This window comes from Triticum aestivum, chromosome 5B (assembly GCF_018294505.1).
Source record: "Triticum aestivum cultivar Chinese Spring chromosome 5B, IWGSC CS RefSeq v2.1, whole genome shotgun sequence".
NCBI classification, from domain to species: domain Eukaryota; kingdom Viridiplantae; phylum Streptophyta; class Magnoliopsida; order Poales; family Poaceae; genus Triticum; species Triticum aestivum.
Window position 1 is genome coordinate 138555699 of NC_057807.1, and position 21041 is coordinate 138576739.

The 21041-nt window shown below is 50.8% G+C and overlaps 1 long non-coding RNA gene across 4 annotated transcripts; it reads left to right on the forward strand.

Annotated features, from left to right (window-relative positions):
• The first annotated feature begins 2200 nt into the window (after positions 1 to 2200).
• On the forward strand, positions 2201 to 7729 carry LOC123110838 (uncharacterized). Of its 4 annotated transcripts, none has more exons than XR_006453731.1 (3): positions 2205 to 2945; positions 3038 to 3763; positions 3874 to 7729. It is a non-coding gene; the product is annotated as an uncharacterized lncRNA (long non-coding RNA). The 4 variants fall into 4 exon arrangements; XR_006453730.1 differs by having other exon boundaries at positions 2208 to 2945; positions 3038 to 3422; positions 3546 to 7729; XR_006453729.1 differs by having other exon boundaries at positions 2209 to 2945; positions 3038 to 3422.
• Positions 7730 to 21041: the final 13312 nt, after the last annotated feature.

Here is a 21041-nt window from a genome sequence, read left to right on the forward strand (position 1 = left end):
AATTGTCATGGTTCAATAAAAAAATATTTTCATGGTCAAAGTACTGGAATTGCCATCATCAAAAAACTAAACTTGCCATGATCTATAAACTAAAATTGTCACATGACAACTTTAGTTTAAGCACTATGGCAACTATAGTGTAAATATCATGGCAACTTCTGGGCAAAAAAAGTTCGTCGAAAAATATCAACATGAGGTCTAGTTTTGAAGATCTCGTCGAGACGGATTTAATGGTGAAAACGGATTTTTAGTTCGCTTTTTTATTTAGGAGATAAAACATTTTAAGTCGAAAACCAAAAAGATTTCTGCTGATGTCATCCATTCATACGTGGTAAAATGAGTGGTGATGGAGGCGTATGGGCGATCTGCAAATGCCCACACGTGTGGGCGTTAGTTTTTCCGCAAAAATATAGGTAATTCATGGGATTTGATCCTTGGTCATTGGATTAGTACATTTGCCCAATAACCACCTATTCTATGCCTAGTTCTTGTGTAGATGAAAGGGCATTTTCATAGTTGACTTTTCGTTTCTATATTACCATCATAGAAAAAACCCATCTATGTAGTGCTAATAGAGTGAAATATACTTCACCATGCATGGCTATGATAGTGTGGCCACAAAACGCCTTGATGGTACCGGCGGACATTGTTAATGCGATGGGGTCAATATATAAAAAGCATGGTAATTTACGCGTCGCACACCTGATGACTTACGTACAAACATTATGATAACTTTGACGGGAGTGGGGGGTTGTTGAAAACATACCCTGATAACTTACGTGTGAAGAGCATGGTAATTTACACATCACACACCTGATAACTTGCGTACAAACACTGTCATAACTTTACCGAGGATGGGGGTTGTTGTAATACACCCCCGATATCTTCTACATGAATACATGGTAATTTATGCATCATGAACCAGATAACTTATGTGCAATACATTGATAACTTTTAACACAGGGGAATAAAGTTGAAGAAATATGTCCTCGGTAATTTTTGTGCGAATAACATGGTAATTTACGCACCGCGGACCTGATAACTTACGTATAAACATGATGATAACTTTGACTCGGTAACTCATGTGTAAATAACTTGATAATATATGCACAACTGAGTTGATAATTTACATGGTGATAACTTAGTTAACCTAGGCCTGGTAACTTTTTGATCGAAAAAATTGTCGAAATATACCAACATGAGATCTAGTTTCGAAGGTCTCGCCCCAATGAATTTCTCATGTGAAACCAATTTTTGTAACAGAGCGATTGTTTGAGTTGCAAAACATTTTCAATTTTTTTAAAAAATTTGGTGGAATCCTCCTGGACATTAGCATTTTGCGCCCTCTAGAGCATGCGTGAATGTGCACGTGTGAGGAAGGTCAAAGAAACAAATTTATATGCCCCTGTAATTTCTGTGTGAACAACATGATAACTTATGCTCAACTGACATGATAACTTACGTAGCACATCCGTGATAACTTTTTATCCCCAAAAAAGCCGTCGGAACATACCAACACGGGATCTAGTTTTGAAGATATCATCACGACGAATCTTTTATGTGAAAACAATTTTTCGATCAGAGCGATGGTTTGAGGTACAAAACATTCGGAAGTTTTAAAATAAGAAGAATCTAGGATAACATCAACGGTTTTTGTCATCTAGGGCATGCATCGTGTGCACGTGGGGAGAAAGGTTGGAAAACCATTTTTATGTCTGATAATTTCTGTGAAAACAGCTTTGTAAATTAGGTGTAAAGACATGATAACTTACGTAGCCCAGACCTGGTAACTTTTTTCGCGGAAAAAATGGTCGGAACATACCAACATGGAATCTAGTTTCGATGATCTCATCGCGACGAACATTTTATATGAAAACGGCTTGTCAATCGGATCGACGGTGTGAGCTACAAAACATTTAAAGTTTTGAAATAGAAAGAATCTTTTACTGACATTATTTGTTTTCTCTTGTACTTAGTTTGCATGCATGTATGAAAATAGAATCAACACGTACATGCCTTCATCAGTCCCGAAAGAGATTAGTAATTATGGAAAAGAAGAATTAAATGTATAATCTCTACTTTTAATGGACGAGTTGGTGAATAGTGTTCGCAGTTTATTTTTCGCTGTTTTTTTTCGTCACCTTTTTTTTTCGGTCACCTCCCCCCGTCCCCACCCCACACACGCACTGCAGAAGAAAAAACCAGCTCTCAGGAAACATCGCTCCTCCCGATCTCCCGTCGAAAAGAAAAACGCAGGGACGAGTCGCTCCTGTCTCCTAGCCCCTCACGCGCTAGGGTTCCTCACGCCGCCGTCGTCGCCGCCGCCGCATGGGTGTTCGTCGACTGGCCCTGCCTCCGGCCGCCGCCACTGCAGCCGCCCACCTCCATCCTCTCCCCAACCTCGTCGGCCTCCAATCCACTCCACTCCTCCGCGGGCGCCACCAAACCGCAGCCGCCCTCTCCCCGCACCCGTACCCAAGGACTCAGCCGGCGGCCAGATCCGCCCCTCCCACTCACCCAACTCTCCCTCAGTCACCGCCATCTAGGCCTGCTGATTTCGGCGGCGCCTAGAACACTCCTCCTGTGCTTGCCTCGCCCCGCTGCGTGCCTGCGTCCACCCATCCAGCTGGATTCGCCGCTCCTCGGTGGCAAGGGCTTCGATCGCCTCCAACTCCAGCGGTTCATCTCCGACGCCTACCCAGCCTCCACGCGCAGCTCTGTCTCCTGGATGGACTTTCCCTGGTCGAGGACGACCGGTTCTTCCTCAACCTCCAAGGATGCGCGCAGAGGTGTGGAGCCTGGCCGGAGAGATGAGGAAGGGCACTCGGAGGCAGAGCACTGGGAGGGGATTGGAGGGGCCTAAGGTGGACGGGTGAGAGGGCCGAGTGCCTAGCGGCGTCAGAAACAACGACAGATATCTGGGGCGCCATCATCTGTATCATCGGGTACGTTTCCTCCTCCTCATTCTGCGATTTTGCCACCACCAACCTGGCTGTTGGTCTGATGTGTGTGATCTGCTGGTGCGTGCCGTGAACAGGCTGCCCATCTCGTGCATCTGCCCGTGCTGCCTGTGCGTGACGCTGCTGCTGGAGGCGGCGGTGGAGCTCGTCAAGGCGCCGCTCCACGTCATGACGTGGTTCACCTCCAAGATACCCTGCTGATTCCTCGGTGACCAGGGACCGCTCGCTCGCCCCCTCTCTCATGGCTTAGCCGGCGTTGCACATGCCCCCGCTGATTCTTGTTGTTCCCCCCCTCGAAACATAAGTTCGCAGATTGATTGCTGTATATTCGTACCATGGCTGATGATTCCTTCTCCTTTTTCCCCTTTGGTTTGATCGTTCCTGTGATCCCTTCCAGGCGTCACACCACTGACGACCATGCCGCCAGCATGGATGGCATCCGTCTCTCGGCCATCGTTGCAGGTGCGGGCTTCTCGCTCAAATGTGATTAACGTGATGATTTCCATCTCCATGATTTAATGCCGCGTGCACCTAGCAATATTAGCTCTTAGTTTCTCCTAATGCGTTACCTCCCAACTCACATAGCCGGGCAAGCCGCTAGATGCCTGACTTTCTGATCTTGACCCATATGCCTTTGGGGCGGTGCGCAATACACTACGGAGCATGTGGGGAAGAACTGCAGCATCTAGGAGTTGTTTCATTACTCATGGGGACGTGTATACATTTCAATTGGAAGTTCGACGGAGCAGGGTACCCTATGATGCAAGAGGATGACTGTAAAAACATTCTATATCAAATTAAGTGTAATCCTTTCCTTTGTTTGTACTGCAATGTGATTTGTATTATTGGTGTATGAACATGCAAATTGCTATACATTGTATTTGACCTGACATTATTTGTTTTCCAATTGCAGCTTTGGATCAGGACTAATCTATAGCCCAAGGAAGAACTTGAATTCCAAGGTGAGACGCACCATGTATGCTTCCTCCTCGAATTTATTTCTTGTTTTTTTCTTGGGGAATTTCAATGGGGCAGACACGATTAATAACTCTTATTCAAATGTGGACGTATGGTAGTTGATATGCTTGACGGCGCCGCTCTGCTGGTCGGGGTCTATAGTTATTTAACAGCTTATTATGAATCATTAGAACTATAGTATTTTACCTTGATGTTGTCGGTTCTACCTTCTATTAACTAGCCCAGAGGTAGATTTTGTGTCAGTATTATTTAGTTGTTGGTGTTCAGTATTTTGTTTGGTAGTGGCAGTGCAAAGTTCGTCATCTTTTTTGTTTGGCAGTACAAAATAGTGACATCTTGATGTTGATGCAAGATTGTTTTCAGCTAGACCTCTTTGATTTGTCATCATTATTCTAGGAATCGAAGATGATATTTTATACATTTCAATTGCATATGCAATGCATCAAATTTCATAGAAACTAGAGATAATTTGCCCCTATCGGTTTGTGTATTGTTTTTTCAGTTATAAGTTGGCTAGCCTATGTTGCAACAGAAAAAATGCTGACAAATACACTGATATCCAGGGGAAGGTAGGATCTTAACGGAATTATGTTCATATATAAAATGGACTATTCCCAGTAATACATTTAATAATTCCGCAGGAGTAGATATTGTGTGAAGGAAATAAGTTCCTAAGAAGGAAAGTAAATCCCCTTGTGTTATTCTCCTCAGGAAGATATAAGCTTAACTATGGCAATTTTTGCACACACCTGTCTGAACTTAGATACTGCAGAGAGCATGCAATCTGGTTCTCTTTTTTTAAAAAGTTAAAGCCATGTACTTGCTTATGAATGTTCCTGTTGTTTCAAACCCATAAACTTAATATTGTGCTTTCAGGTTTAGGATTCCCACTGAGTAAAAGTCAATCCTACTTAATGTTGCAATATATGTTCAACATTAAGGAAAATGCATTTTGTTTGATCTATGTATGCTGTTTGATTAGCACCTGAAATCTTGTTAAAGCATATCCATTTCCTTGCCATTTTTTCAGACTGTCGCTCACGTTTCACATTGCTTTCTTTAGTTAGCTCAAATAGGAAAAAATTCGCATTCTAATATTACAATATATCTTAACTTCCTGTCACACATGGAAATCTTTCCTCCATAGATAACTTGGTTTGATGCAATACGTTCTTACACTAATCGTCTAATATATCTTGCTATGGATTGGAGAATGGCGAGCCCAGCAATACTAGAAACGCCATGGTGTTAGAGTATAAGCAGGGGCGTATAGGTGATGTAGGCATATGGATGTAGGATCACCGTCCACAGGTGACGTAGGTGGCGATGATGACCAACTTAGCCAGGTACTTGAGCAAACTTTCCCATAAACATGTACTCTCCCGACTTCAATCAATCCGACTCAGTCTTGAGAGAGTACACATAATGTAGGTCGGTTGTTGAGAGCAGCATGTTCGTACATGAGGAATTTGATTTATCGGCTTCAGGTTTTGTACGTACAGTATGTGCTAAGAATTTTTATGGGTAAGGTAATCAATCTTAGGAGAGAAAGGATTGTTGGCATTTTTATGGGTAATCAATCTTATGGGAAAGAACTGATTTTTGTCTCTACTGAACAGTAGCACTCTTAACCTATTTGAACAGAAAATTTCATGAACATAAAAGCAGTAGTGACTTGACCATGCAATAAGCTAAATTGTTATTATGGTTTTTGTTGTAACAAGTTGAAGTTATTCAAATGAAAAGTTGAAGTTTCTGTTAGCAGCATCAACTTCTTTTGAGATGTCAGAAAAAACTTCAGTTCAAGATGTAGGAACAATCAGCCAGCTTAACTGTCAGCCTAAAACTATTCTCTGTTGCAGTTCAGTTATGTCAAGCTATTATAATTCCCTCAGCATGTGCATTCAAGCATTCCACTAATTTGCACATTGAATTGCAAATGTAATTAAATGAGGTAGGGTATGGAGGGTGCTTGTCAGGGAGGCGTGCATCCGCTTCTTTGGGTGGGATGCCAACTATAGCAGCTTTGGGACGATGCCCTTGGTGGTGAGGTGTGCATGCACCGCTTGGTAATGAGTCGCCAACAACATTGGGCAGGGGCTTTAGGTTTGGCGTCTGCACTACACTGCCGCGGTGGTGACGATGTTGAGTGCCTCAATGGTGTGTGTGCGCGTGTGTGTGGATGACATTCCAGTTGAAAACGTACTAATTCATGATGTACCGGCTGAGATTATCTACACTCCAACTCAGGTCATCTTAAAAAAAGACTACATTCCCAAAGCCAATTATGTAGTAAAAAACACTCATAGAAGCTTTTGATTTTTGTTTACTCTGCTCTTCTTGCATAATTTAAGTTTTGGACCCAATTCCTGAGCAAAGAATGCTAGCTGCCAAATGGCTTTGAGAGATATGTAGTAGAGTATATTGATTGATGTTTTGAGAGAAGGAGGCTATATAATTTAATCACAATGGACAAGCTCATTTTACTTTTACTATGGCATATGCTTATGCTTGATTTTTTATTGCCAGATGAGAAAGCACGATAAGAATCTGGGTGATTTTTTGAAGGTTCATGTGTCAGACATGCCTCTTTTCAATTTTTCTGACAAAAAGTAAGCTACTTATTTGGATTTAATCTCAGAGATGTACCTTCTTATCAGTTTCTCCTCATGCTGCTACTTTATCAGTTCAATTTGAGAAGCACATTGTTTATGTGCCTATATATGGTATACTAATATGCACTTATGGAAGTCGGTTGCTATAGATAAATGGATCAAAAATGAAATACACACTACTGCTACCAGAGTACATTCCATCACAATGGACGTGCACCTATAGTCAAGAGTAGGCCGTTGTAGATAAAAGTGATACTGTAGGAGATAGCAAGTATGAGCATGATCTAACGATGGGCCAATGTTATTTTTCTGTGAGGGAGAAACACTTGTGAGAATAATGCATAGTATATTTTCCTCCCGTTGCAACGCATGGGCATATTTACTTCAGACGGTGATTATAAAGATGCAACCCCCGGATACCGGAGGAATGTCTTGTGTGCTATGGTCAAAAGCGGGTCCCAATGCGGACGGTGAGCGAGCGAGCGAGCGTCCGTTTCGTGTCCGTGTGGATGCAAACCAGACGCAAAATTGAGCCTGAAATGTGTCCATGCGGACACTAAGTGGACAGACTTTGCAAATGCGAGCGCGCGTTAGGCCATTGCATCTGCCTGTTTCGGTTGAAATGGTCAGAAGCGGATCATTTGGGGTCGTGCTTGGAGTTAATCTTAGCCACTCAAAGAAAAGAAGGAAGAGAAATCTGAAGATTTTTCTCAGTAGCCATCCGTTTTTTTAGTTGAGCCATCTGCTTATCTAACCCGTTCGATTGTTCCTATTTATGTGGACTAGATAGAATGAAACGCGACTATAACAAGTTTGGTTGTTGTGATGACATCTGGCGGTTCTTATCTCTAGCTAAGAGCATCTCCAATAAATGGTCCAAGTTTTGGTGGTCCAAATCGGTGATGGTGCAAGTTTGGAGCACCAAAAAGTGCTTTTTACATCTTCAAAAAAAGGCTCAACTCCAACGGATGATCCAAAACGGAGATGTAAAAAGAAAGAGCAACTCCAACAGATGGTCCAAAACGCATCCAAAACGGAGATGTAAAAAGAAAGAGCAACTCCAACAGATTGTCCAAAACGAAGATTAAAACGGTCAACTACTACTTCATCTCAACATAGTTCAAACATGAAATTCAACATAGTTTCATACACAAATTCAACTACTTATTCGAACTACTAGATGAAACTACTCGTCGTCGGAGCTGCAGAATTGCTCCCAGAACTCGTCCTTGGTTGGGTCATCGCACCCCTCCTCCTCCTCGGTGTCACCCCAGTCCTCATCCGACGACTAGATAGGGATCACAGTCGAGGGGCCGGCCTCATCCTCCTTCACTCCCTTCTTTTTTGCCTCGACGCCGCGCTTTCAGTAGTGCTCCAGCTCGGCCTGGACGTACTGCGCATGCTCTCGCGCAAACCAAGACATCGCCGCCTCGTCGCTCTCGCCGGGAGCGACAACAACCGCCGATCTCTTCTTCGCCTTTTTAGCCGGCATCTCCTCCATCCGGATGCCCTGCGGCACGAGCCACTTCGCCACCGCCTGAGACTCGACCTCGGGAAGTTTAGGTCCGTCTTCGACCGTCCGGCAGGCCACATCACCACGTCATAGGCACGTGCGGCCTCATCGACGGTGGGATACGTGCCGAGCCACCAATGATGCCCGGCGTCGGAGAACTCCAGTCCGAAGTTCCTGGAGGGCTTCGCCCTCATGCCGAAGAAACTGGAATTGCCCTTCGGCGTCTTCTTCGGCGCCATTGGGGAGCGGGCGGCGGCCGAGCGGGGAGCGGGGCGGCGACGTGCGGCGCGGGGCAGAGGCGGACGGAGCGGGGCGGCGGACGGACCGGAGAGGAGGCGGACGGAGCGGGGCCGGGCGGAGGATGGACCAGAGGCGGAGGTGGCCGGAGAGGAGGCGGGCGGGGTCTGGGCGGAGCGAAGGCGAACGCGATGGGGCGGCATGGCGGCAGGCGGCGGCCCAAGCGGGGTGAAATCAGTGGCGGGGGTCTGGATCTACAGCGGGGCGAGGTCTTAGAAAGTTAACATGTAATTCTTGCAAACTATTTTAAAAGTTGGCACGGGCACTCTACTAGTTAGCAATTAAGAAAGAGAAATGGGTGTTCGGATCTGTTGCAGCCGTCCAACTAGTCGGAAGTTGGTCGCATCCTTTTTTAACAAAGTGAACAAAACATAGTCACAACTCACAGTAGAATTTATCTACAGGAACACTACCTAGGTTGTAGGGCCTGAGTACACAAATCTCCCAAAGAGTTATCATTTAGAGAAAGCAAGATCCTAAAGGCCTAATGCTCCCTTCCCATAGCTTTTTATTTAGGGTAACTAGGGACTTTATTCAAGGTTCAAGATTAAAGGGAATACAAGCGATGTCCATAGCTATGCACGAGAAGGCCACAATACAAGTCACAATTTACCAACATACTGGCTTTGAACCTCTCGATTCATCATAAAAAAAGAGATGTTCTAGAAAAGTAAGTTTTCAAACAGTTTTGTCCAGTGGGCCTCTTAGCCATGCTTACATGCCTATTACACATACAGAAATGGTGGAGAAGTATAACATAATACATAAAGTGGTTACTTATCTGAAGTAGCAACCGGCAACTTCTAATTATGTCTGACATCAGAAATTTGCATACTTACCATTTCCAGTGATCATGCAATTCCAATTGTGACAAGACATAATGTCGCCATTATCCAAATGCACAATTAAAAAATGTAGAAAATGGAAGTTTTTTAGTAAGGAAATCAGAAATATTGTTGCTACAACAGGGATACAATGTGTCAGTTTACTAACAACCTTATAATCCAAATTGATCATCAACATGACAGCTCAAACTAAGTTAAGCTGGTTTCTGTTCAGAAAATGTTTAGGTAGCTTAATTTTCTTATGAGACATTACAAAACAGTAAAACTGAGCCACCTACGCCCTCCCACAGCGAATCGACGTTCTCAACCGTTCGATGGCACCACTGGACGCTCCAGATCTATGTATCCAGCCACACAGCTCGCGTTTGGCCGTTTTCAGCTCGTCACCCGCACGGCCCGCTTGGCTAACCGGGCAGCTGCTCCGCAGAGCGATCTGGGGCTTCTCTACTTAACCGGGCCGGCTAAGGAATATGGTTGCATATAGGCCGAAAAACTGGTCTAGGCCCGTATGATGCTTTATCTTACTCTTCATCTCTCCCGACGTTGTGTCATGGGTACGCTGATGCGTGTATATGTGCGTACGCACGATCCCAACCAGGCTCGTGTCTAGGTCACGGCGCCGCCTTTCTTCTTCCCGTTGCTACCGTTCTCATCCTACCAACGTGTATCTGCTAGGCGCCACCCTTCCCGTGTTCTTCAGCACCATTCTGGGTCGAGGAAGCAGGTAGTATAAACTTGCCATCTCATGCGCTCCTTACCTTCTTGAGATCCCCTCTTTGTCCTCCTTCACTCAAACCGTCCATGATCAATGGTGTCCGCTGATGCGTGTATACGTGTGTACGCACGATCCCAACCCCTCTGTTTCCTGCGCTAACGCGGATTGACTATCGGCTTTCCCTGGTGGAATCTGTGTGTTAGTACGTTATTTGGTTGGTCATAGATTGTACTACCAAGGTCCGAACAGGGAGCAGTTCTAGGTGTTCTAGGTGTTCGGGAGCAGTTCTAGGTTGTTCCGTTGAGCGTATTAGTATATTCTATAATTATTAAAATTTGCACTACCCAAGAAAATAATATTGTAACTAAGCTATATTTTATTGTTTTACTACTACATTAAGTCTCTGGTGCAATGATATACTTTGTTTTCCCTGAACTAAAATCCCATGTAGAACATGATTGATCAATAATGATGGTAGCAAAGGAAAAATAAATGCAGACAAAGAAAGTGGAGCTTAAATTTCAAAGATGGACAGACGCGGCAACGCGCGCCTTTATGATCTAGTGATCCACTATATGTGATATACTTAGCCGTCCATGCAATGACTAAACCCGCCATGCAAGTGAGGTACTTTGTAATATTTCTTGTCATGGTTTTAGTTAAAGCCACTAAAAAAATTATGGAACGGAGGGAGTATATGATTGGCACTAACCATTGTAGCAAAATTAGTATCTACAAGGTTAAATTAGTTCAGAGTCCAGACTCTAGAACAACATGAGAAATCCGCTCTCAAACCTGCCTTCTCTCACAAGAACTTTTTGAACGTAAAAGGGAAAACAGTGAGCCAGACCAGCTTATTACTTGTTGCTAAGAAAACTTTGAACCAAACTATGAAAACTAAAAGATTGATGATGAATGCAAAGAGAGCGGGAACAATTTTTGCATCTAAAAGACCGTCTTAATTTTTTTTGTTCGCGAATAGGCAAGCTGCGTATCTTTGTATTGATAGAAGGAGAGTACAAGCATGGGATTACAATGCTTACAAGGCCATGTGCGCACAAGGCATGGTGAACAAGCGAAGGAGCACAACAGATAGGGGTGTGCTCAGCCCCATGGCTAGAAACTAGAGACTACGCGCTGGGGATAATGTTTTGCAGTCCGATAGCGCCCGCCTTGGCCCATAGACGCGCCTCGTCCTTGATGGTGTCGGAGGTGAAGGTAATCGATGGCGTCGCTCCGTCAAAGATGCAAGCATTTCATTGCTTCCAAATCCACCAGGCTGAGAGGATGATGAGGGAGGATAGGCCCTTGCGCATGGAAGTGGGCGCGAGGTCGAGAGAGGATTGCCACCACAATTGAAATGGCGTGTCGTGGTCCGGGAGGCTAATGGGCACGCGTGCCTAGCCTAGGATCTCGTGCCAAACTTGGCGAGAGAAAGAGCATCCGGTAAGAAGGTGGTGCATGGTCTCATCCTCCTGGTCACACAAGACGCATGGGTCGTTGTGGGGCAATCCGCGGCGAGCCAGGCGCTCCGCGGTCCAGCAACGATTTTGCATGGCCAACCACAGGAAGAATTTGATGCGGAGAGGAGCCCAAGGCCGCCAAGTGAGCCGCCAGAAAGGGTCTTGATAGGCTCCAAAGAATAGGGCCTTGTAGCAGGAGCTAGCGGTGTACGTAGCCGAGGGGGTCCAACGCCAGCGTAGCGTGTCCAGCTCGCTAGAGAGCTCAATGTGTCGCACCGAACGCCATAGCTCAACGTATTGCACCATGGCCGCCGGCCCGAGCGCACCTCGGATATCCTGCACCCAAGAGCGCGGTTGCAGCCCATCCCACACGCATCTCTCCTTCCGAATGCGCCTTGGGACAAGAGCTAGAACGAGGGGGGCAATCTCGGCCACGGACCTGCCAGAGATCCAATGGTTGGTCCAGAATCGGCAAGAATCTCCTGCTCCCAGTTGCCAAGTTGTGGAGGCTCTGAAAATTGCACTAGCATCCGCATCGTGGGGGATGTGAAGGTGGCTCCACGGGCGAGTAGCATCGGTACGTTGCAGCCATAGCCAGCGAACGCGGAGAGAGATGCCCGTACACTGGATGTCACGGATGCCAAGGCCACCGAGGGAGATCGGCCGACATACACGTTGCCAGTTGACAAGGCACTGGCCCCCATGGCCTTATCCGATCCAGCCCATAGAAATCTGCGGATGATCTGGTTCACCTTCTTGATGGCAGTGCCGCTGAAGGCGATGGCCATGAGGAAGTGTGTGGGGATGGCACTAAGGACGTGGCGCAAAAGGGATAGGCGGTCTCCCTTGGATAGCATAGATGCCCGCCATGTGGAGAGCTTGCGCCCAAGCTTGTCAATGATCGGCTCCAAGCTCGTCGAAGAGGCCTTGCGGACTGAGAGGGGCAGCCCGAGGTAGGTGATGGGAAAGTGAGTGACGGGGCATTGCAACTCCCCGGCTATAGCAGCAATGTGGTCGTCGGTGCATTGAATAGGAGTGGCCGAGCACTTGCCAAAGTTGGTGCGCAGTCCAGAAGCGAGGCCAAAGATGTGGAGGAGCCTGCGAACCGTGGCGAGGTCGTGAGAGTCCGGGTGGCAAAAGATGACCACATCATCGGCATAGAGGGATATGCTCGAAGCTGCGTGATGGTTGGTCAAGCGATACGTCGATGACCAAGGTGAAGAGCATGGGCGAGACCGGGTCGCCCTGACGAAGGCCGTGAGCGTGATCGATCGGAGGCCCCGGATGGCCATTGATGAGGACTCTCGTGGAAGCCGTGGATAGAAGCATGGAAATCCACTCACGCCAACGTGGGCCAAACCCCAGGTGCTGCAGAAGTTGCAGGAGGAATGGCAAAGAAACACTGTCGAACGCACGAGCAATGTCCAGCTTGAGAAGCATGCGTGGCGCCTTCAGGTTGTGCAGGAGACAACCCGTCAGCTGCACAAGCAGAAAGTTGTCATGGATGCATCGCCCCGCAATAAACGCGCTCTAGTTGGTGGAGACCATGGTGTTCAGCCGACGAGCGAGACGGAGAGAGAGAAGCTTCGCGACCAGCTTGGCGAAGATGTGTATGAGACTGATGAGTCTGTAGTCGAAGAGGGAGTGCGCATCAGTACGCTTCGGCAGCAACAGAAGAAGGGCCTCATTGAGCTTCTGAAGGCTTCGAAGACCGTCTTAATTATTTTCTCCTAAATCCTCTAAAACGCGCGCACACTATAGAACGAGCATCCGGCTCCTGGCCAGAAGACCTTCCCTTCCTGGCCCCTCCACCGCCGACCCGAGCCTCGTCTAACGGAATCACACCTCGCCACCGGCCTCCACCCCCACCCTCTCCTCGTCCCTCTCCCCTTGTCACGAGAGAAGAGTAGAGAGGAGAGGAGGGAGATCGAGCGACCAGACCAGGTCAGGCGGCCGGTAGATCCACAATCGGTCATCCAGCGACAAGGATACTTCCACCTGGGCATCCCTCGATGGGCTTCTGCTTCTGCTTCGTTTCATGCCCCCGTCACCATGCCTAGTTCCCCCAAGAAGGTGCCATCTTCTCCTCATCAATTCCTTTGCTCTCTTTCCCTCCCTGTGTGTGTGTGTCTTTATGATCTGGGCGGGCATGTAGCCGGGATCTCTAGGCATGGCTACATCGGTTGGGAGAGGAGGAAGCACGAGCTTGCTACAGACGGAACGGGCGGCGGAGGAAGCTTGGGCGGAGGAGGGGGTGGAGATCGTCCTTGGTCTGGAGCAAGACGGAGACGAAGATTGTTAGGGAATGGAGTTCTTGTGTGGCCGCTGTTCGTGTTTGCTTAGTGGATTCGTGCTGAATTTAGCAAGACGAGCACATGCTGGAGTGCTGCAGCTGCTTTGGTCATGGTGCCACTGAATTTTTCTGTTGATGGATATGTTGTTGCTGCTATGGAGTGTTGCTGAATTTTTCTCTCCTACTGAATATAGTGCTATAGTGTTCTTTGAGCTACTGAATATGCTACTGAATTTAACAAGAAGAAGAGTAACTATGGTTGTGTTGGGGCTGCTGCTATATCGTGCACTTGCGACCCTGCCTGCTTGCCACTAAACCAAAGATTCTGCGAACATAGGCTCCATAAAAAACATAGTTCTTCCACGGCTCTCTGTAGAAAGAACTCGTCCACCATCACCCAAATTGCGTGGGCCCAGGACAACAACCAAAGTTGCAAACAACATATGACAGTTGGCCTACGCAGCAGCTGAAGTTACACATTGACTGTTAAACAGTTGGTCGACAAAACAGACGAAGTTGTATTTGCTATTAGACAACAAACCTCGTAAAAAAGACCACATATCTCTCCCTCTCCACCTAGAAGAGAATACCATTCTCGTCCCAGCACGGACATGGCGGCGTCGATGCTCTAGAGGTCGATCAAAGGCAGCAGATCGTAGCATTGGGGAACGTAGTAATAATTCAAAAAAAATTCCTATGTGTCACCAAGATCAATCTAGGAGATGCTAGCAACGAGAGAGAGAGGGAGTGCATCTTCATACCCTTGAAGATCGCTCAGCGGAAGCGTTACAAGAACGCGATTGATGGAGTCGTAGTCGCGGCGATTCAAATCACGGAAGATCCGATCCAAGCACTGATGGACGGTGCCCCCGCGTTCAACACATGTACAGCCTGGGGACGTCTCCTCCTTAATCCAGCAAGGGGAGAGGAGAAATTGAGAGAGAACTCTGGCAGCATGACGGCGTGGTGGTGGAGTTCGTGGTTCTTCGGCAGAGCTTCGCTACGCTCAACGAAGGTGGAGGAGGAGTTGGAGGGGGAGGGCTGCGCCAGGGGCAAGGGGTGCAGCTCCCATGTGCCTCCCCACTATATATAGGGGTGGAGGGGGCTGGTTTCTTGCCGTCAAGTCCATTGGGGCGTTGGCAAAAGAGGGAGGAAAGAAATCACATCCTTTCCCTTCCCCACTGATTGTTATCCCCCTTTTAGGGATCTTGATCTTATCCCTCCGGGATATGATCTTATTCCTTCTAAGGGGGGATCTTGGTGCGCCTTGACCAGGGGAGTGGGGCCTTTCCCCCACTACCCATGTTCATGTGGTTCCCCTCATGCAGGTGGGCCCCACCTCGAAACCTTCTAGAACCTTCCCGGTACAATACCAAAAAATCCTAAACATTTTCCAGTGGCCAAAATAGGACTTCCCATATATAATTCTTTACCTCCAGACCATTCAAGAAATCCTCGTGACGTCCGGGATCTCATCCGAGACTCTGAACAACTTTCGGTAACCACATACAATTCCCATTACAACTCTAGCGTCATCGAACCTTAAGTGTGTAGACCCTACGGGTTCGGGAACATGCAGACATGACCGAGATGCCTCTCCGGCCAATAACCAATAGCGGGATCTGGATACCCATATTGGCTCCCACATGTTCTACGATGATCTCATCGGATGAACCATGATGTCGGGGATTCAATCAACCCCGTATACAATTCCCTTTGTTCATCAGTATGTTACTTGCCCGAGATTCGATCGTCGGTATCCCTATACCTTGTTCAATCTCGTTACCGGCAAGTCTCTTTACTCGTTTCGTAACGCATGATCCCGTGGCTAAATCATTAGTCACATTGAGCTCATTATGATTATGCATTACCGAGTGGGCCCAAGATACCTTTCCGTCATACGGAGTGACAAATCCCAGTCTCGATTTGTGCCAACCCAACAGACACTTTCAGAGATACCTGTAGTGCACCTTTATAGCCACCCAGTTACGTTGTGACGTTTGATACACCCAAAGCATTCCTATGGTATCCGTGAGTTGAACAATCTCATGGTCTAAGGAAATGATACTTGACATTAAAGAAAAGCTCTAGCAAACGAACTACGCGATCTTGTGCTATGCTTAGGATTGGATCTTGTCCATCACATCATTCTCCCGTTATCAACGACATCCAATGTCCATGCTCAGGAAACCACAACCATCTATTGATCAACGAGATATTCAACTAGAGGCTCACTAGGGACATGTTGTAGTCTATGCATTCACACATGTATTACGGTTTTCGGTTAATCCAATTATAGCACGAACAATAGACAATTATCATGAACAAGGAAATATAATAATAACTATTTTATTATTGCCTCTAGGGCATATTTCCAACACGTAGGATCCCAGAGAGGCGAGCCACCGCCGCCGATGCCCTTCCTCTCCGGCCTCCTCTCCTCCCTCATCTACCGCTCTCACCGGCAGAGTAGCTCACGCACAGCTACCGGGAATTGCACACTCTCATCAGCATAGCCACACACACATGACGACGAAGTTCCACACTGTCGTCGGCATAGTTGCACACGAACAATCGCGGAGTTGAACACTCTAGTCCACATAGTCACACACACACGACTGTAGAAAGTGCACACGCATGAGGACGGAGTTGCACACTATCATTGGCATAGTAACTCGCGCACGGCTCCGGTAGGTGCACACGCGCGACAGCACAGTCGCACACACGCGGCCGCTGAGTTGCACACTGTCAGGGGTTGGGTGCGACATATGCCAATGGATGGCTTATCATGGTGGGAGCGAGTAGAACGTCACCGGTGCCTGGAAGCGGGATAAGGCGTAGACACGTACGCCGGCGAACTTTACCCAGGTTGGGGGCTCTCCGTGGAGATAATACCCCTACTCCTACTCTGCGGGGTCTCCGCATGATCACTAAGGCACTAGTGCTACAAGTCGCTCCTTGACCTGTGTCTAGAGGTAGGAGAAGGCAAGGCTAGCTCTTCCCTGCCCTAGGTATCTGGCTACTTCTATCAGGGTTGGAACCATTTGCATGGGTGGCCTGGGGGGTTTATATAGGCCTACCCCCCAGGGGTACAATGGTAATTCGTCCGGGTGCTGGCCCGGCTGTTAGTGTCTCCAGCCTCCGGCTTCTCCGCCGACCGTTGGGGCCTGCCGCCTGGTGGGCCCTGCCGTCTGGTTGGTGGCTGCTTACTGTAGCCGTGTCGTTGGTGACGGGGGCTTGGTCATCTTAGTGTGGCTACAGTCCCGCCGCCTGGTGGGAGGCCACTGTAGCCACACCTGGTCTTATCAGCTTAATGGCGTGCTTGCCTCGGGGCAAGGGACGGCCGCCTGCTGGAGGCCGGCCCCTCCTGAATCCGTCTGGTTGAGCTTCCGCCATCTTTCGTGGGGTCATTGCCCGATAGGGCCCGCCACCGGTAGGCCATACCGACAGGCCGTCGTGGGGAACAGGGCTCCGCCTGCCCGGAGCGACGTCAGGGGAGATATGGCACAGTGCCCCATCGTGCGGAGATCTCCGTCTGTACGGAGCACTGTAGCCACGCCCGTCTCGAGCGTTGGAGGCGACGTGCTTCATTGTAGCCATGCTCTGACTTGTACTCTCGATGGGGGCTCGGCCGCACCGTTGTGTGAGGTGGCCGCCTGCCCGTTGCCGCCCTCTCTGGAGGGCGGCCGTCAGGAGCCGGTCACTCGAAGCGCCGTAGACTTGGATCGCCCGCCCTCTGGCAGCCGGCCGCTGAGCCAGTCGGCACCAGAGGGCAGAGCTTCAGCTTGGGGTCCAGCAAGGTGGAGCTGGCCCAAAGTCTTGATAAATCCAGGGACTCGGGTGAGCCTACCCGTGGCCCATTACTCCGACAGTAGTCCCCGAAGCCGGTGAGGCACCGCGGTTGAGGGGCTGCGAAGTCTTAGCGGCTTCCTCCTTCACCGGGCTCCGGGAAGATGACGGTCCGCCATGCGGCCAGCCAACTGCTGAGGCCGGCCTCTTCCAAGCGGAGCTTGCACGGTTGGTTTTTGAACTCCGAGGCGGGAAATAGGTGGCGTGCCTGCTAAGCTTCCCAGGCCGCCGCCCGCCACAGACGCGCCACGCGGCGCACGTCAGCCTGGTCAGCCTGCCACCCCACGTCTTAGATGGGACGTGACACTGGGCCGGGCCCGCCACTACCGTGCCTCGGCAACCGGGCGGATCCGCTGCGCTGAAGGAGATGGTTGCCATTCCCACGACCATTTACGACGTGGTGAATGCGCGTGGGAAACGGGGGTCGTGGGGACGTGGGCGCAATAAATCCCACGACCCACGTCCCGCCCCCTCGGCTTCGTAGCCCGAGGGATATAAATAGGGAGGGGGAGGGGTGTGGCAAAGCTCTCGCGCCCCCTCCCACTCTTCTTCTTCTGCTCGCTCATCCACTGCTGCTGCTGTTCTGTGCTGCCATAGCGCCGCTGCCGTCGTCCGCCGCCGACGCACTTCTCCTCTCCATGCCGCCAGCCGGAAGCCATGGCGCGCGAGAGGGGCGGCGACTGGGACGGATCGACCGTGATCGAAGATCATATTTCCTTCCTCCGCGACACGCGCCGGATGCCCAGCGCGACCTTCGTCAAGGCGCGGGTGCCGCCGAAGACGGAGATCTCGTCGGCACCGCAGGGAGACGAGCGGGTCATCTTCCGCTCGCACTTCCTTCGCGGCTTCGGCCTTCCGGTGAGCGGCTTCTTCCACTCTTTCCTCGACTTCTACCATCTTCAGCCTCACCACCTCACGCCCAACGCCGTGACTCTACTCTCCGCCTTCGTCACGGCGTGCGAGGGCTACATCGGCGTCCTCCCCACAATCGAGTTGTGGGGAGAGTTCTTTTATGGGAAGCTCGGCACCTCCGCCAGGGAGACGGCGGCCGAGTGCGGGGGCTTCGTTGCCGTGCGCCGACCGGCGAAGCGGAACGCCTTCCCCGTCATCAAGCTGGCGCAGTCGGTGAAGATGTGGGAGCAGTCCTACTTCTACGTCGAGAACATGGACCCGGCTGCCGACTTCCTCAACCTGCTGGCCTACGAGGCCGCCCCCCCACTGGGGCTCGGCCCACCTGGGGGTACAAGCCGAAACCGGTGTCGGGGGACGCGGCGACCGCCATTGGCCGACTCCGGGTGCTCTAGGAGTTGGAGGGCCTCGTGGCCTCCGACCTCCTCGTTGCCTTCGTCGAGCGCCGGGTCCTCCCGCTCCAGAGCCGCCCTCATCCGATCTTCCGGATGGGCGGACACCGCGATCTGTGCCGGCTGTGCACGAAGGGGATACCGCCCGCTGAAGTTGCGCCGATGGTAAACGAGATCTCCGACCTCAAAGTGTCGGAGGCAGAGTGGCGGTACGGGAAGCGGCCGTACTCTCGCCACAATCCACCGCCCGCTGTAAGCTCCTTCATTTTGTCCTTTGAACTGTTTCCTTCAGCTTCGTTTCTCTTCATGATGCAGCTCTTTCTTGGTTGCAGATTTATATGTCCGAGGCAACGGCCGCCCTCCTGGGGCCGGGTGATGTCCTCCAGCCGGACAGGGCGGAGAGCGATTTGGACGACCCTGACTTGGGGGCGGCCGCCCTGGCTGACGACGCGACAGGCGGCGGTGGCAGAGCGGACGGCGGTGGTGGAGCAGGCGGCTCCGAGGAAGGCGGCGGCGTGGGGACTTGGCCCGACGACGACGAAGACGAAGACAAGCCGCGCCCTGCCCAGAGCTCCGCCACCACCGGCGCCGGCCCCTCTTCTGGACCGCCCGCCCGTGGCGGCAAGCGCAAGCGGAAATAGGGCGTGATCCTGTTCGGCAGCGTCCCGAAGAAGCCCAAGAACCCGGCCGCGGCGACCAGGCGGAAAGAAGCCGCGACCAAGGTGGCCCAATATCAGAGGCAGCAGAAGGTGCCTGTTATGGTGTCGTCGTAAGTATCCTTCCCTCACTTCTTGTCTTCTCGTCAATCTAGCGTGAGAGCCTTCCAACTTGTCTTCTTGTTTCAGGGCCCCGCTAACCCTCGAGAAGTCAAGCGCCGCCTCGGTCCTCAGGTCGGCAGCGACCTCCTCGACCAGCCGGCGGATCGACCCGGCCGCCGACCTCCGGGAGGCAACAGAGCGGAATGCGCGGGAGGCGCGCGAGGAAGAGGCCGACCGCCTAGCCAAGGAGCAGGCGGACAAGGCCGCCGCGTCCACTGAGAGAGCGCTGGCGCAGGCGGAAGCCCAAGCCGCGGAGAAGGAGCGGCTCGCGGAGGCCGTACGCCGCCAAGAGCCCCTGCTCGTGGCGCCCCTGAACACCGCGCCGCCTCCGCCTGAATTCTAGGCGATGACCGGAGGAGCCGGCGACGTCCACCCGATCCGAGAGCGGGAGGGCGGCGACGTAGCCATGCCGGACGTCTTCGTGCCGCCGCCCCCGCCCCCGCCGTCTCCGCCAGCCAGCGAGCCACGGGACGAGCAGCCGGTTGCGCCTCCGGTGCCGCCGGTCGAGAATACGGTGGTGATGGACCTGATTTCTATGGTCCGCACACTCGCGCGCCGCCGTCTGGAGAAGGCGGCCTCAGCACCGCGGCCGCAGGAGATCGGCGTCGCAAGCTCGTCGGCCCCCGACACCGAGGCGACCAGCACCGCACCCGTGGGTTGGATACACGGGGGCGGGACGGGCGTCCTGAACCAGGCGTCTCTTGACGTCCAGGCCAAGCTCCGGGCAGAAGCGAAGGCCCTCAAGCGCTGCAACGAGGCCTTCTTGGAATTGCGAACCGCCATCCGCGTAAGTTGTCCTTGGATTTCTTCTTCGGATGATCCTCTTGCTTCTCTTGTGGGGGCGCGCAAGCGCACCCACTGGGTGTAGTCCCCAAGTTCCGGGCCGGCTGCTGAGCAGGCGGGCCGGAACTTCATCTTGCGATTGTCGACTGCTGACTTCATCTGATGTCTCTTCTGCAGGACTATCACAATCTCCGTGCGACCGCCTACAACTCCAGGGTTCGGGAGCTGGAGATGCTGACGGCCCATCTGGCCGAGAGCCGGCGTAAGTTTCTATCTTCTTTTCTTTGTGGGGGCGCGCTGGCGCACCCGCGGGCTGTAGTCCCCGAGGTTCGGGCTGACTATCGAGCAGTCGGGCCGAATCTCCTCAGTTGTCTCTTTCCTTCGTCAACTACTTTTCCGCGGGGGCGTGATGGCGCGCCCGCGGGCTGTAGTCCCCGAGGTTCGGGCCGACTGCTGAGCAGTCGGACCGAATCTCCTCGGTTGTTTCTTTCCTTTGTCTTGTCCGCTTGATTGATGCCTTTTTCTTCTCTTCCTTCTTCAGAGGCCAATGCTGCCCTGCAGCAGCTGCTGGGCGAAGCTGTTGGGGAATGTAGCAGAAATTCAAAATTTTC